At 39.2% G+C, this 15,238-nt stretch overlaps 2 pseudogenes; both read left to right on the top strand.

Annotated features, from left to right (window-relative positions):
- The first annotated feature begins 251 nt into the window (after positions 1-251).
- On the top strand, positions 252-1,381 carry LOC146636811 (uncharacterized; annotated as a pseudogene).
- A 10,388-nt stretch (positions 1,382-11,769) lies between these two features.
- On the top strand, positions 11,770-12,899 carry LOC146636812 (uncharacterized; annotated as a pseudogene).
- Positions 12,900-15,238: the final 2,339 nt, after the last annotated feature.

Genomic DNA, 15,238 nt, shown 5'->3' on the forward strand with positions numbered 1-15,238 from the left:
AACAATGAAATTTTAAGTTAAGTTTGAAAACAGTTTAAAAAAAAACACCCCATTCCAAAACGTCTTGTGACAATCTCATTGGAGTGATGATGTCATAGAACGTCATAAGTCCTTTGATGTTTTTCCTTAAATAGGGGTGAGAAACAGCAAGTTTTAGTTCGTTTCAGCAGCATCTGTGTTTGCAGCATACAAAACGTTCACCACAGAAACATTTGGAAAGCTCTTCAAAGTCATCGTATAGAAACTCCAACATGTTTCCAAGAAAAAAACAACCAATTCAAAAAGATTACGCCGCCTCTCCTTCCTGGAGTGGCCAGCCAATTTCCCCAAATGGCATCTCATCCTTCCAAAGGGCATTAGAGGAGAGTAGGAAGGAAAACTACCTTCTCCAGAAAAAAATGCAACAAATTGAAGAAGAAAAACGTCAACTGGAGGACAAGTGTAGACGAATGGAAGCCCAAAATAAAGAGCTGGAAGAAAGACAACAGCGCCAGCCGGACATAAACATTATTAATGAGGGCTGGGGAATCAAGTTTGCTCAGGCCCGAGAGCAGATTGTGCACCTCAATAAAGAAAACAGGCAAAAGCGCGCAGAACTAAAAGAAATGACCAACCAGCTCCAAGACAAGAAAACGATGACTGATAAGATACAGCGGGATCTCCAACACATGGACCGAAAAAATCGGCTCCTCCAAAGACAGCTCCATGAAGCTGTGGAAGAAAAGAATAAATTCCTCCAACAGAAGGAAGAGCAGGACAAAAAGCAACAAGACATGCAGCACAAACTGAAGAGCATGCAGGAAAAATACCGCATGCTGAAAGAAAGCCTGGATGAAACACTGCGCCAAAATAAAGACCTTCTTCAACAGAAAGAGCAACAGCAGGAAAGACTGAAAGAAGGAAAACGCATCGTCCAGGACTTTGAGTCTAAAAATCTAAAACTGCAAGAGTTTTGTAATCAGCTGGAGGACAAAGCAACTAAAGTGGAAGAAGAAAGGGACAAACTGGAGAAACGGTGCTCACAGATGCAGAAAAGGATCGATCAGATAGCGAGAAACAACTCCGAGCTCGTTAAGGGGCGTTTGGTGGAATTCAATAACTTGAAGAGTGAACACACTCAAATGCAGTCACAAAAACAACAAGAAGACAAAATACATGAAGACAAAAATCAAGAAATCAAGAAAAGAAAGAAGCAGTTAAAAGACAAGCACAAAGAGGTCCAACAGAGAAATGCAGACATGCACAAGGACAAGCTGATACAGGAGGAAACATCCAAACAACTCAAAGACAAGCTTGAAGAACAACAAGCAGCATTGGAAGAGATGGAACAAAGATGTGAGAAACTTGAAGAAAAAAAACGCAGAAACCATCGACGAGCTGAGAAATCTCATCCTGCAGAAAAAAGCGCTCGTGGAAAAGTGCATGAAAAAAAAGAAAAAATGGTTCCACTTGTTCCAGAGGAGAGACGCTACTGCTTCCTCACCTGATGTAGCCTCGTCTTGCTCCACCTCTGTTAACCCCCCCAACCAGTCCCGGCAGTTGACTGTCCCCTCCTGAGCCTGGTTCTGCCGGAGGTTTCTGCCCGTTTAAAGGCAGTTTTTCCTCCCCACTGTCGCCAAGTGCTTGCTCAGAGGGGATTGTTGGGGTTTTCTCTCCTAACTTCTTTCCTTATTTCTTCATTTTACCTTTTTTCTTCATTTACTTGTTTAACTTCTTTCATTATTACTTCATTTTACCTTTTTTCTTCATTTACTTGTTTAACTTCTTTCATTATTACTTCATTTTACCTTTTTTCTTCATTTACTTGTTTAACTTCTTTCATTATTACTTCATTTTACCTTGTTTCTTCATTTACTTGTTCAACTTCTTTCATTATTTCTTCATTTTACCTTGTTTCTTCATTTACTTGTTTAACTTCTTTCATTATTACTTCATTTTACCTTGTTTCTTCATTTACTTGTTTAACTTCTTTCATTATTACTTCATTTTACCTTGTTTCTTCATTTACTTGTTTAACTTCTTTCATTATTACTTCATTTTACCTTTTTTCTTCATTTACTTGTTTAACTTCTTTCATTATTACTTCATTTTACCTTGTTTCTTCATTTACTTGTTTAACTTCTTTCATTATTACTTCATTTTACCTTGTTTCTTCATTTACTTGTTTAACTCCTTTCATTATTACTTCATTTTACCTTGTTTCTTCATTTACTTGTTTAACTTCTTTCATTATTACTTCATTTTACCTTTTTTCTTCATTTACTTGTTTAACTTCTTTCATTATTACTTCATTTTACCTTTTTTCTTCATTTACTTGCTTGTTATTCTTATCTAAATAATAAACCAATTAAATTTATCCTTTGAGTATTTTTCATCTCATCTTTACAGAATCTTTCCAAAACATTTTCAAACATTCAGATCTGTCTTTTATTTTCTTCTTGAAACCTCATAAATGGTGAACTAAAAACCCGGATTATGGTTTGAAACATAGTTTCAGCTGAAACTGGCATAACATGCTGTGTGTGTGTGTGTGTGTGTGTGTGTGTGTGTGTGTGTGTGTGTGTGTGTGTGTGTGTGTGTGTGTGTGTGTGGAGAGAGAGAGCTCACAAAACTAGGTGGTGTTCTTCATTGTAATAGGAAAGGTAACATGAGTCCCCACCGTTTCTCAAAGACTTGTTTCTGTAGTCTGAGTATGTAATTTGTTCCATCAGACAGACACTCACTGGATCCATAGATTATATCTGGTTTTAACCATCTGATAGTTATGCATTTTAGGGCTGCAGTGAGTCATATATTTAGCAGGTAACTTTTGGCTTTGCAGTCAATATGTTCTGCAATCCTTCCCAACACTGCTACTGTAGGACTTAGTGGAATATTTACCTTGGAAAATGTCTTTGAGAGCATCAAATATCTGCCTCCAGAATACACAGAGTTTAGGGCAGAGCCACAATATATGAGTGTGGTTGGCAGAGTGTGTCCCACAGTTCCTCCAGCATGAACTCAGATGTGTTGGACCCATCTTAGCAGTTATTTCTGGTGTTCTGTAGAATCTGGTACATTAATGCCCCCTTTATTTTGGGCAACTGCAGGGTTTTGAGTCTAATTCTAGGCCGCTGTTTAGCCTACATGAAGTTAGAAATTCTTCAATACAGCTTGGACTCTCCACCATTTGACCCTTAGAACTGAAGAAGCTTCTCGGATAAGAGGTGAAACGTCTTCAAGTAACTCAAAGAAGTCCAGACGCTTTTCTTAGCAAGCTCCTTAGACTACGATGACCTGGATGACTGAGAACCTTCACAGACTTCTCCACACTTTAAATGCGCTCTAATGATGGGAACGTGTGGTAACATTTAGTCTTAACTGAAATAACATATTGCATCTATAAATGGGATTAAAATGTTTACCAAAGACTAACGTTTTTCATTCAGAACAAACAGCATATTTCAGGTTAGGGCTGCACAACTAGTCTGTCCAATATTAAAGTGACAGTTGTTACAATTATTCACAGATTGTTGTGGCAAAATGTGTTTTGATTGCACTGTCATGTCAGAATACTGCTTTCACCTTTACTTTGTGCTACACTCATGTTAATTAATCTTCATAAATTAATGTTTGCAAACACAAAGTATAAAGTTTTCCACTCTGCTATTTGTACCTGCACAACAGATGTGAATAAAACTCAAACCTATACGAGCTCCTTCTCCGTTTCCCTGCAACATTTTGTATAGATCTAACTTTTTGCCACATAAATAACCTTCTGATGTGTTTACAGAAAATGTATTTGATAGTAGCTTATTTTGTAACTTTTAGTGGGCCTATGCAATGTTCCCTCTAAGCTGCGCACGTGCGCAATTGCGCACTGCTGGCACAGTCTCTGCGCACAGAAATTCTGCGTTGCGCACCAAAAAAAATCTAACCTGAATTGAAATTAAAATTAATACTTTAACAATTCTGTTTTGCAGTGTTGGTCAGTAAGTGACTGGCTGCTCCCATATGGGAACGATGCCACCTTATCCCATAGTCCAGCCAATAATGCGTGTATGCGCAGCCAATCAACGTTGTTGACAGGCTATGACAGCGTCCTTATGTGCCGACACCAGTGTTTTAGCTGGCAAAGCGGCGTGGCTGATGTGGAGTGAAGCCATGTTAATGACAACGTGTACAACCATTGGAGATGTGAGCAGGACAGACGGAACAATTGACGGAAAAATTGGGGACTTTACACCAGTTTTTAAATTGTGTTGATAGACCACGTAAAACCAGAGTTGTGATAAAAACATCTGCAATGTTTTGTTTTCTTTCTGAATACTATCGTTGTTTATATTTACTGCAGGAAGAAACGGTAAAAACGGCGTTTTATAAGGAAAACACTCGAAAGCGCTCTCCACCTGTGAGCAAAAACAAACCCCACCCCCCTCTGCCTTTCCTATTCGTCCAAAAAAGTACCATGTCGGCATATCAAAGAATGATATGGCAACGTGGCGTCTAGTTGTTAAGAAACGGGGGGAAGTTTTAGGAGTGATGGCGGTGCTTTGAGATGTGAGAGATTTGCAACGTTTAGCGCAAATCTTGTGTAGTTAGTGTGTAGTGTAGTCAATAGTTTTGTTGTGTGTGTCAGAACAATGAGGCGACTGCTGAATGTTACAGGTGTTACAGGAGTGATACATCTCCTGCTGTCAGGCCTGCAGGTATCAGACTGTTGTTCTCCTTTATCTCATAGTGGACAGAAATTATTTTTTGGAGTGGCACAAATAATTTGTGTGGCATCAGATTTGATGCAGAACAGCTGATTGTTCTGTAAATAGTTTGAAATGTTTATTTAAAAACGCCTTGGCTGCATTTAAAAAAATAGCTGCAAAAAACGTTGTTTGCCAAACTGAGTTACTTTTTTGAAGAAGTAACTATATAATTAATTGCCCAGCATTGGTCATTATATGCTGTATTTTGGAGACAGAGAGTTACAGGACTCTCTCCCAGACCACAGACTCATAATACAAGTCAGAGCTGTATAAAAGAAAAAAAAGAAAAGAAAGAAAGTTGTGTTTTCGAAATTGGAGTTCAAGTTATTTTTACTTCCAATAGTGTTAACATACTACACAGGTCATGAACAAGATTTTTTTTTTACATTTTCATTGTAAATGGGCTAAAAGTAGTCTAACATAAATGTAAATGCTGTAATTTGATTATTTTAATAAACCATGTAACTTGGATGGATTTGATGCCGGCGTGACCACAGTGCACACGTCTGATGTCGCTCATTGGTCCAAGGGATCGCTCAGGGAGTTTGTGTGTTCGCTCAGACACGTGAAAAATTAGAGGGAACATTGGGCCTATGACATTCAGTACCCAGTTATTAAAATGTTAAGTGTAAATCATCCCCAGCCCACAATAGCAGCTGAATTTACTACGATTTCAGATCTTTTTACATGTCAATAAGAAACCACCGATGTGTAAAACAGGCTGACAACACAATGACGTAAACCACACTGCTGCAACTGTGCAGCTCTCAGGTTTGATCTATTGTTTCTCTCTGTTTTTATGACATTTTTCACTGTGGATTACAACAACATCAACATTAGAAAATGAAATACATTTATAGTAGGTGATCATTAATCACTATTATTGGCACTATTAAAGGGCCCCAAAAATCAAACTTTGCTTAGGGCACCACGGAGGGCCAACCCTTTTTACACTTCAACGATTGTACACAAAATACAATCATCCATCCTTCTATCTATTTATGTTCTTCCGCTTATATAATTCAGCATCACACGGAAGCTGGATCCCAGTTGTTTTTCACAGAGGGCCAAGCAGTGGAGGGAGCTGCCGACCTCCCAGCAATACATGTAAAAGCTTTATTTTACACTGACTCTGGTCATCTTTATCTATCATAAAAATTTGCTTCACGATCTGAAACACGTAAGTGTGGCAAATATGCAAACAGCTAAGAAATCAGGATGGGCTAAATCGTTTCTTACTGCACTTCTGTTAGGCGACTGAATAAAAACACAAAGTCAGCAGTCTGGCTATGAATGTCTTTAATGTTTCCCAGATCAGAATCACAGCATACAGTGTATAATAACTTCTAAAGTAAACAGAAATATCATCACCTCATTTATTTATATAATTTTACTTTACTTTTTTTAATAATCATCTTTTTTTTATTCCATTATTTAACATTTTCTTCATCTCAAGTCTCGAGTTTCTGAGTTCAACAAAGAAAGTAGAAACAAGACAACAGGTGCAGATTTGCAATGGACACCAAGCTGAGGGTTTCTCTGTGGGTGTCACTGTCTCTGTGCACGTTTGACACTGTGGACGTGACACAGGATCATCCAATCATGAAGTTTTGCTTTGCTGACAGTTTCTAAGTGTTGGAATAAAATAAATCCAGCAGTTATACCACAGAAAGGACAAAGTGTGGCTCTAACAGCTGTTGAACACACACAGACTGTGATGTTCTCCACACGTCACCCATCGCTCTGCACTTTTCCAGCATCCAACTGTTTTTCTGCTACATAACATCACTGCAGGAGAAAAACAACGGACAGACAGACAGACAGCACAGTGTGACACGAGCAGGTCAGACCACTTGTGTGATCTCATGAGGCTGTGAGGATATGAGGCATCTTATGGTATCAAAGCCCTGGAGTCTGTCAAACATGGCTACATGTAAACACTGCTACATGTTAGGTGAGCTAACATTTAACTGACTGCACTTTTTTCAGTCTCATTTTAGGTCATTTATGTCCTTACTGCAAATCACTGAAAGGCAAAGCTGGCTTTTATCGCTCTGATGTTACGCACATCATGCAGCACAGATTCATCTCTGATCACAAGACTCATATTTCAAAATAAAAGCGAGCTAAGGCTTGAAAAGAGGACGACGATTTTATGACAATCGCAGAGAAAAGAGCAACGAAAGGATTTAAAACTTGATGAAAATGTTTTTTCTCACTGAAAACTAGCAAACTAGCATAAACAGCATGACTGGCCCTCTGCTGTGAGGGGGCTTCAGTGGAGATGACTTCTGCTACAGCGACCTTCCTGCTACAGGATGGTCACATGATAACGATCAACGTTATGACAAAAATAAAATAAATGTTGAAAAAACAAAGACAAAACTGATCGGTGGTAAGGATGAACTCATTTGAAACCTCAAGCTAACGGCCATTTTTTTCTTCTCATTACAAACTGCACCTGTTGTCTTTTGTCATCACAAAATAAGCATATCATTCATTCACTCCAAAAAACCCCAAAAAAACAAAACATAAAATAAACAAGAAACTTAATATTTACAAATATTTTGTCTGTTTTTTTTTTTCTTACACTTAAAAATGTACAGTTCTGATCTTCCAGATGTTTCGTCTCCATCCGTCTCCCAGTTTGGTATTTTCTTCTCTGTCCAGTGACCTCAGAGTGAGCGCTGAATGTGCCACAATGGCGCCCTCTAGTGTTAGCTTATAAAACAGACAAGGAGAAAGAACAGAGCCGAATGAAAGGACTCGTTTGTGTTCTCTCCTCTGCTGTAGCTGTGTGGTGCTGAGGTTAACTACACAACCCCTCGCCGCCTCCTTATACACAGGAGTGAGTACAAAAGGGTTCGTACGGACGCATCAGCCGGCCGTCCTTCTGCTCGACACTGTTAGCTGAAAGATGATCGGATCATCCTCTGTCCTGTATTTAAGGCTGAGAGTCTTTGTCCAGTCTCTTTTCCACAGCTACTGTCCACAGCACTGATCCACCTGCAGCACAGCCCCAGTCAGTTGTTTTATGATTTACATTGTGCACGTTTCCCTTCCAGTGAGCTTACAAAACCTCTGACAGGAGAAGTCAGGCATGTGTTTCCCCCACCTCCCCTTTTAGGCAGTAATAAAATAGAAAACAAACAATCAAACAGGCTAAAGCTAGAGCACAAGCAAAGACAGCACCGGTGACTAAGTTCTCCCATACTGGACGTACGCTACCACGTGGGCTCAAACAGCAGCACATCAGCTCAGTTTACATACTGTTGACATCTTCATCAGAGGATCAGCAGGGAGCGCTGCTGAGCTGCAGTCGTCTCCACCAGAGTGACGGAGCAGGAATCACAAACAGCACAAACCCACCGTGTTGTTTCCACCCTGTTCAGGAGATCTGAGCCCCCATCCCTTTTTTTCATGTTGCAGCTCTGCACTGCAGGCCCTGAACGCCTCCCGGTTACCCTCAGTGTGCTTAGAGTTTAATTTACAACCGACGAGCTCACAGATCATCTGCAGGCAGGTGAACGAACCCTTAATGTGAGGATAATAGCAGAGCTGACCTGAGGTCAGAAATGGTCAGGAACGGTGTCGACACAGTGAAGTCAGGTGTTTGGGAATTTGTCTGATTATCAGTTTGGGGGGGGGGGGGGGGGGGGGGGGGGGGGTCGGTGTTAAATAACAAAGGTGGTGTAGGATGGAGAGAGGAGGAGGGAGGGAGCAGTGATGATATGGAGGAAGGTGATTGGTTAAGCAGCAGGAAGGAGCTCATGCTGGAGTCTGAGTTTTTACTGTTGGCCTTTTTCTGCTTTTTGTTTATTGTTGTCTGACGCGGGCCCGTCTACGCTTGAGTGATGCAGATGTGATATCACACTCACACAGCGACTGCCACACACACACACACACACACACACACACACACACACACACACACACACACACACAAGTCAGAATACACATGTGCCAGACACAAGGGGGTCAGACAGGAGCAGCATCAGTCTCTGCTCTGTTTTGTTAATAACGTAGAAAAATAATTTTGTACAATCAAGCTACATCGACGGACGCTTTACCTCACGTACCCTAAAATGAAAAAGTAGTGACAGTAAGATGGAGGCTGCACATGACACCATGACTGAGTTCACAGCTGTTGCTTTGATTCTAACGTTTAAGACTTTTGGCATCGACTCCGTTTTAATAAATGAGTGCTGGGAGGCGTCGTTTGACTTCAGGAGCTCCTGCGATGCTCTTACTCTGCGGGAGAAAACCAAAAACCAAAAGTAGCAAACATGGAGCGATATGACTCGTTTAGATTTTGGGAAACGTGCATCGACAGGTACAGTGTCCTTTTCCCCGCGTCTTTAAAGCTGCCAACTCTGCCTCAGCTTTCATACGAACAGATGAAGTTGAAGATCTTGAAGAAGTTTTGTGGCTTTCAACATTTGAAACTGCAAGAAACTCCATTCCGGGTTTCTCTGAGGCGTGGGCTTTCATCATCAGAGTTCATCCTTTAACCTATAACAATTAAAATATTCTCAAGTATGATCAACGGTTAATTACAGCACCGGCCGGAGTACCGGGAGCAGTTTGGAAGAACAAAAAGACGCGGAGACTGTTCTAAATTGTCATCCCAAACGAACTCAAAGTTTATTCTTTGTGCAGCAGTTTTTATAGGCAGACAACAAGTTTCAGTTCAGACCCTGCCCACTGGGTGGGGTGGTGTCCTTCGACAGTTGGAATCCTTTGTTCAGCTAGGGCAATAAAGATGCACTCACAAGGCCTATAAATCTTATACAGAGGTCTCCTACATCCATGAGTTCTGACACAACCCAGATGGTCTTCACATAAACATCTTCTGCAAGGGAGTGATAAGTAAAAGAGTGATTTGTTGGTGTTTTCCCTCCAACCTTAGTATCTACTTTCACACCATAAAATCTTCAGTTGACACAGCAAGAGGAGATGAGGTTAAAACAAAGGGCATTGCAGAAACAGGGTCCTTTGTATAATATCATCAAAAACAATACTCAGTAAATGCTACCATGGTATCAAAATATCACAACAGAAACACTATCACTTGGCTTGATATCATCCTCCACTTCTGTCTCAGTATTTGATGCAACATTGTTTTCCAATAAATTGATTTGCTTTGGACAAACAGCAGGATTTTGTTCTCTTTGATTTATCCAGTTCTGAATTTCATTTAAAAACACATTTGTGTATTTCATGATACTTGAAAAGCATTCCTCTTGTTTTATTACTTCCTCTGGCACCAAAGACAACACCTCAACATGTGAACTTGAAGCCTTTTCGCACAGTGCCTTTAAATCCACCAAATACTGCTTAATTTGAGAAAGATTTTCATTGTGTTGCATGAGCGCTTTCATTTTTTGTATTAGTCCTTTCATTTTATTAACATATATTTTGCATTCATTTTGTGATTTTTCGATTTTATTCAACAATGCCTTTCCAGTCATTTTTCTTTCTCTCTTTCCCCCCAAATCATTAGAGGAACAATCATCATCACCTGTTTGACTCATGATTTTCCCGTTTGTTTGTTCGATTTTTTATTTATTTATTTATTTTAATCTTCAGTGATCATCCATTAAAACATATATCCACTGGAAGCCACAATAGACTTTGACCATAAAATCCTTTCAACGTAACGGCACTTTAATTGTCCATTTGAACATCATCCAAGCAGCATAATTAATAAGACGCAGCGCAGTCATCAATCCAAGAGCGCAGCCAAAAACATTGCACATTTAACCAACATTCATTCCATTCAGTGTCTCCTCTTAAAACATCTCAGCGCTAATGCAATGTCGCTTCCTTTTCCACAACCAGACATGCACAGGTATTCTTACCTGCGCTCCTCAGAATTGCGTCAGGTGTGTCGGTGCTGCTGGGCTCACTCATTCAGATGCGCTGCACTTACTTGGCGTCTTTCAGGTTCCTTGATCTGATTTCTTTGATCCTGCTTGTGGCTGGCTTCTCCAGAATGCCGTTTTTTGTTGACTAAAGATGTAGCGACTTCCACAGTCGCTAGAGGCCGGGGATGGAGCCTGCCTATTTGCCTGACGCGCTGTCAACTTTACGCAATAATGCGAGAGGTGGAACTGTTTGCTTGTTTATTAAAGTGCTTTGAGAGTTTACAGAGTAATGTCATCGGCTCCTGATTCAGACTCTTAATGGGGACATTTCATTTTCCAGCAGGAAGCTTTTTGTTATAGCCTTTAGATCAGGGGTCGGCAACCTGCGGCTCCGGAGCCTCATGCGGCTCTTTAGTCCTTATAGTGCGGCTCTGCGTGGTTTGGGAAAATAAATTAGTATTTAGCTGAAGTGTATTTTATTTATGCCAGTTCTTTTTTTTTTACTTGTAGTTCTAAATTGGAAGATTATTGTGATTTTGCAATATACAAATAAAATTATATTTTGTTATTTTTTCATCGCTCAAAATAAGCATCACACTCGCGGAAGCCGGTGTACCCGGCGAAACGCCGTGCATTTATCGAGCCTTTCAACCCCAGATAGGCCAATTATGGCTCTTTGGGTCTTAAAGGTTGCTGACCCCTGCTTTAGATGAACAGAGTTTTTTAATTAAATACATACTCTTTAATAAATGTTCTCTTTTATAAAAAGTAGGATAATTAAAAAAAACTTTTATTATACCTCTATTAGAAAAAAAACTGTCTTGTTTTCTGTTGTCTGTTATGTAATATTAGGGATGTTTGTGACAATTAATTTCATCATCGGCTGGACTAACCAATAGTCCACAACTAGGAAACAATGAAATTTTAAGTTAAGTTTGAAAACAGTTTAAAAAAAAACACCCCATTCCAAAACGTCTTGTGACAATCTCATTGGAGTGATGATGTCATAGAACGTCATAAGTCCTTTGATGTTTTTCCTTAAATAGGGGTGAGAAACAGCAAGTTTTAGTTCGTTTCAGCAGCATCTGTGTTTGCAGCATACAAAACGTTCACCACAGAAACATTTGGAAAGCTCTTCAAAGTCATCGTATAGAAACTCCAACATGTTTCCAAGAAAAAAACAACCAATTCAAAAAGATTACGCCGCCTCTCCTTCCTGGAGTGGCCAGCCAATTTCCCCAAATGGCATCTCATCCTTCCAAAGGGCATTAGAGGAGAGTAGGAAGGAAAACTACCTTCTCCAGAAAAAAATGCAACAAATTGAAGAAGAAAAACGTCAACTGGAGGACAAGTGTAGACGAATGGAAGCCCAAAATAAAGAGCTGGAAGAAAGACAACAGCGCCAGCCGGACATAAACATTATTAATGAGGGCTGGGGAATCAAGTTTGCTCAGGCCCGAGAGCAGATTGTGCACCTCAATAAAGAAAACAGGCAAAAGCGCGCAGAACTAAAAGAAATGACCAACCAGCTCCAAGACAAGAAAACGATGACTGATAAGATACAGCGGGATCTCCAATACATGGACCGAAAAAATCTGCTCCTCCAAAGACAGCTCCATGAAGCTGTGGAAGAAAAGAATAAATTCCTCCAACAGAAGGAAGAGCAGGACAAAAAGCAACAAGACATGCAGCACAAACTGAAGAGCATGCAGGAAAAATACCGCATGCTGAAAGAAAGCCTGGATGAAACACTGCGCCAAAATAAAGACCTTCTTCAACAGAAAGAGCAACAACAAAAAAGACTGAAAGAAGGAAAACGCATCGTCCAGGACTTTGAGTCTAAAAATCTAAAACTGCAAGAGTTTTGTAATCAGCTGGAGGACAAAGCAACTAAAGTGGAAGAAGAAAGGGACAAACTGGAGAAACGGTGCTCACAGATGCAGAAAAGGATCGATCAGATAGCGAGAAACAACTCCGAGCTCGTTAAGGGGCGTTTGGTGGAATTCAATAACTTGAAGAGTGAACACACTCAAATGCAGTCACAAAAACAACAAGAAGACAAAATACATGAAGACAAAACTCAAGAAATCAAGAAAAGAAAGAAGCAGTTAGAAGACAAGCACAAAGAGGTCCAACAGAGAAATGCAGACATGCACAAGGACAAGCTGATACAGGAGGAAACATCCAAACAACTCAAAGACAAGCTTGAAGAACAACAAGCAACATTGGAAGAGATGGAACAAAGATGTGAGAAACTTGAAGAAAAAAAACGCAGAAACCATCGACGAGCTGAGAAATCTCATCGTGGAGAAAAAAGCGCTCGTGGAAAAGTGCATGAAAAAAAAGAAAAAATGGTTCCACTTGTTCCAGAGGAGAGACGCTACTGCTTCCTCACCTGATGTAGCCTCGTCTTGCTCCACCTCTGTTAACCCCCCCAACCAGTCCCGGCAGTTGACTGTCCCCTCCTGAGCCTGGTTCTGCCGGAGGTTTCTGCCCGTTTAAAGGCAGTTTTTCCTCCCCACTGTCGCCAAGTGCTTGCTCAGAGGGGATTGTTGGGGTTTTCTCTCCTAACTTCTTTCCTTATTTCTTCATTTTACCTTTTTTCTTCATTTACTTGTTTAACTTCTTTCATTATTACTTCATTTTACCTTTTTTCTTCATTTACTTGTTTAACTTCTTTCATTATTACTTCATTTTACCTTGTTTCTTCATTTACTTGTTTAACTTCTTTCATTATTACTTCATTTTACCTTGTTTCTTCATTTACTTGTTTAACTCCTTTCATTATTACTTCATTTTACCTTGTTTCTTCATTTACTTGTTTAACTTCTTTCATTATTTCTTCATTTTACCTTTTTTCTTCATTTACTTGTTTAACTTCTTTCATTATTACTTCATTTTACCTTTTTTCTTCATTTACTTGTTTAACTTCTTTCATTATTACTTCATTTTACCTTGTTTCTTCATTTACTTGTTTAACTTCTTTCATTATTACTTCATTTTACCTTGTTTCTTCATTTACTTGTTTAACTTCTTTCATTATTACTTCATTTTACCTTGTTTCTTCATTTACTTGTTTAACTTCTTTCATTATTACTTCATTTTACCTTGTTTCTTCATTTACTTGTTTAACTTCTTTCATTATTACTTCATTTTACCTTGTTTCTTCATTTACTTGTTTAACTTCTTTCATTATTACTTCATTTTACCTTGTTTCTTCATTTACTTGTTTAACTTCTTTCATTATTACTTCATTTTACCTTTTTTCTTCATTTACTTGTTTACTTCTTTCATTATTACTTCATTTTACCTTGTTTCTTCATTTACTTGTTTAACTTCTTTCATTATTACTTCATTTTACCTTGTTTCTTCATTTACTTGTTTAACTTCTTTCATTATTACTTCATTTTACCTTGTTTCTTCATTTACTTGTTTAACTTCTTTCATTATTACTTCATTTTACCTTGTTTCTTCTTTTACTTGTTTAACTTCTTTCATTATTACTTCATTTTACCTTGTTTCTTCCTTTACTTGCTTGTTATTCTTATCTAAATAATAAACCAATTAAATTTATCCTTTGAGTATTTTTCATCTCATCTTTACAGAATCTTTCCAAAACATTTTCAAACATTCAGATCTGTCTTTTATTTTCTTCTTGAAACCTCATAAATGGTGAACTAAAAACCCGGATTATGGTTTGAAACATAGTTTCAGCTGAAACTGGCATAACATGCTGTGTGTGTGTGTGTGTGTGTGTGTGTGTGTGTGTGTGTGTGTGTGTGTGTGTGTGTGTGTGTGTGTGTGTGTGTAGTGAGAGGGCTCACAAAATTAGGTGGTGTTCTTCATTGTAATAGGAAAGGTAACATGGGTCCCCACCGTTTCTCAAAGACTTGTTTCTGTAGTCTGAGTATGTAATTTGTTCCATCAGACAGACACTCACTGGATCCATAGATTATATCTGGTTTTAACCATCTGATAGTTATGCATTTTAGGGCTGCAGTGAGTCATATATTTAGCAGCTAACTTTTGGCTTTGCAGTCAATATGTTCTGCAATCCTTCCCAACACTGCTACTGTAGGACTTAGTGGAATATTTACCTTGGAAAATGTCTTTGAGAGCATCAAATATCTGCCTCCAGAATACACAGAGTTTAGGGCAGAGCCACAATATATGAGTGTGGTTGGCAGAGTGTGTCCCACAGTTCCTCCAGCATGAACTCAGATGTGTTGGACCCATCTTAGCAGTTATTTCTGGTGTTCTGTAGAATCTGGTACATTAACGCCCCCTTTATTTTGGGCAAGTGCAGGATTTTGAGTCTAATTCTAGGCCGCTGTTTAGCCTACATGAAGTTAGAAATTCTTCAATACAGCTTGGACTCTCCACCATTTGACCCTTAGAACTGAAGAAGCTTCTCGGATGAGAGGTGAAACGTCTTCAAGTAACTCAAAGAAGTCCAGACGCTTTTCTTAGCAAGCTCCTTAGACTACGATGACCTGGATGACTGAGAACCTTCACAGACTTCTCCACACTTTAAATGCACTCTAATGATGGGAACGTGTGGTAACATTCAGTCTTAACTGAAATAACATATTGCATCTATAAATGTGATTAAAATGTTTACCAAAGACTAAC

The sequence above is a fragment of the Diplotaxodon limnothrissa genome, linkage group LG3, assembly GCF_057381915.1.
Source record: "Diplotaxodon limnothrissa isolate DT_005_m linkage group LG3, D_limnothrissa_male_GT1.1, whole genome shotgun sequence".
Taxonomy (NCBI): Eukaryota; Metazoa; Chordata; class Actinopteri; order Cichliformes; family Cichlidae; genus Diplotaxodon; species Diplotaxodon limnothrissa.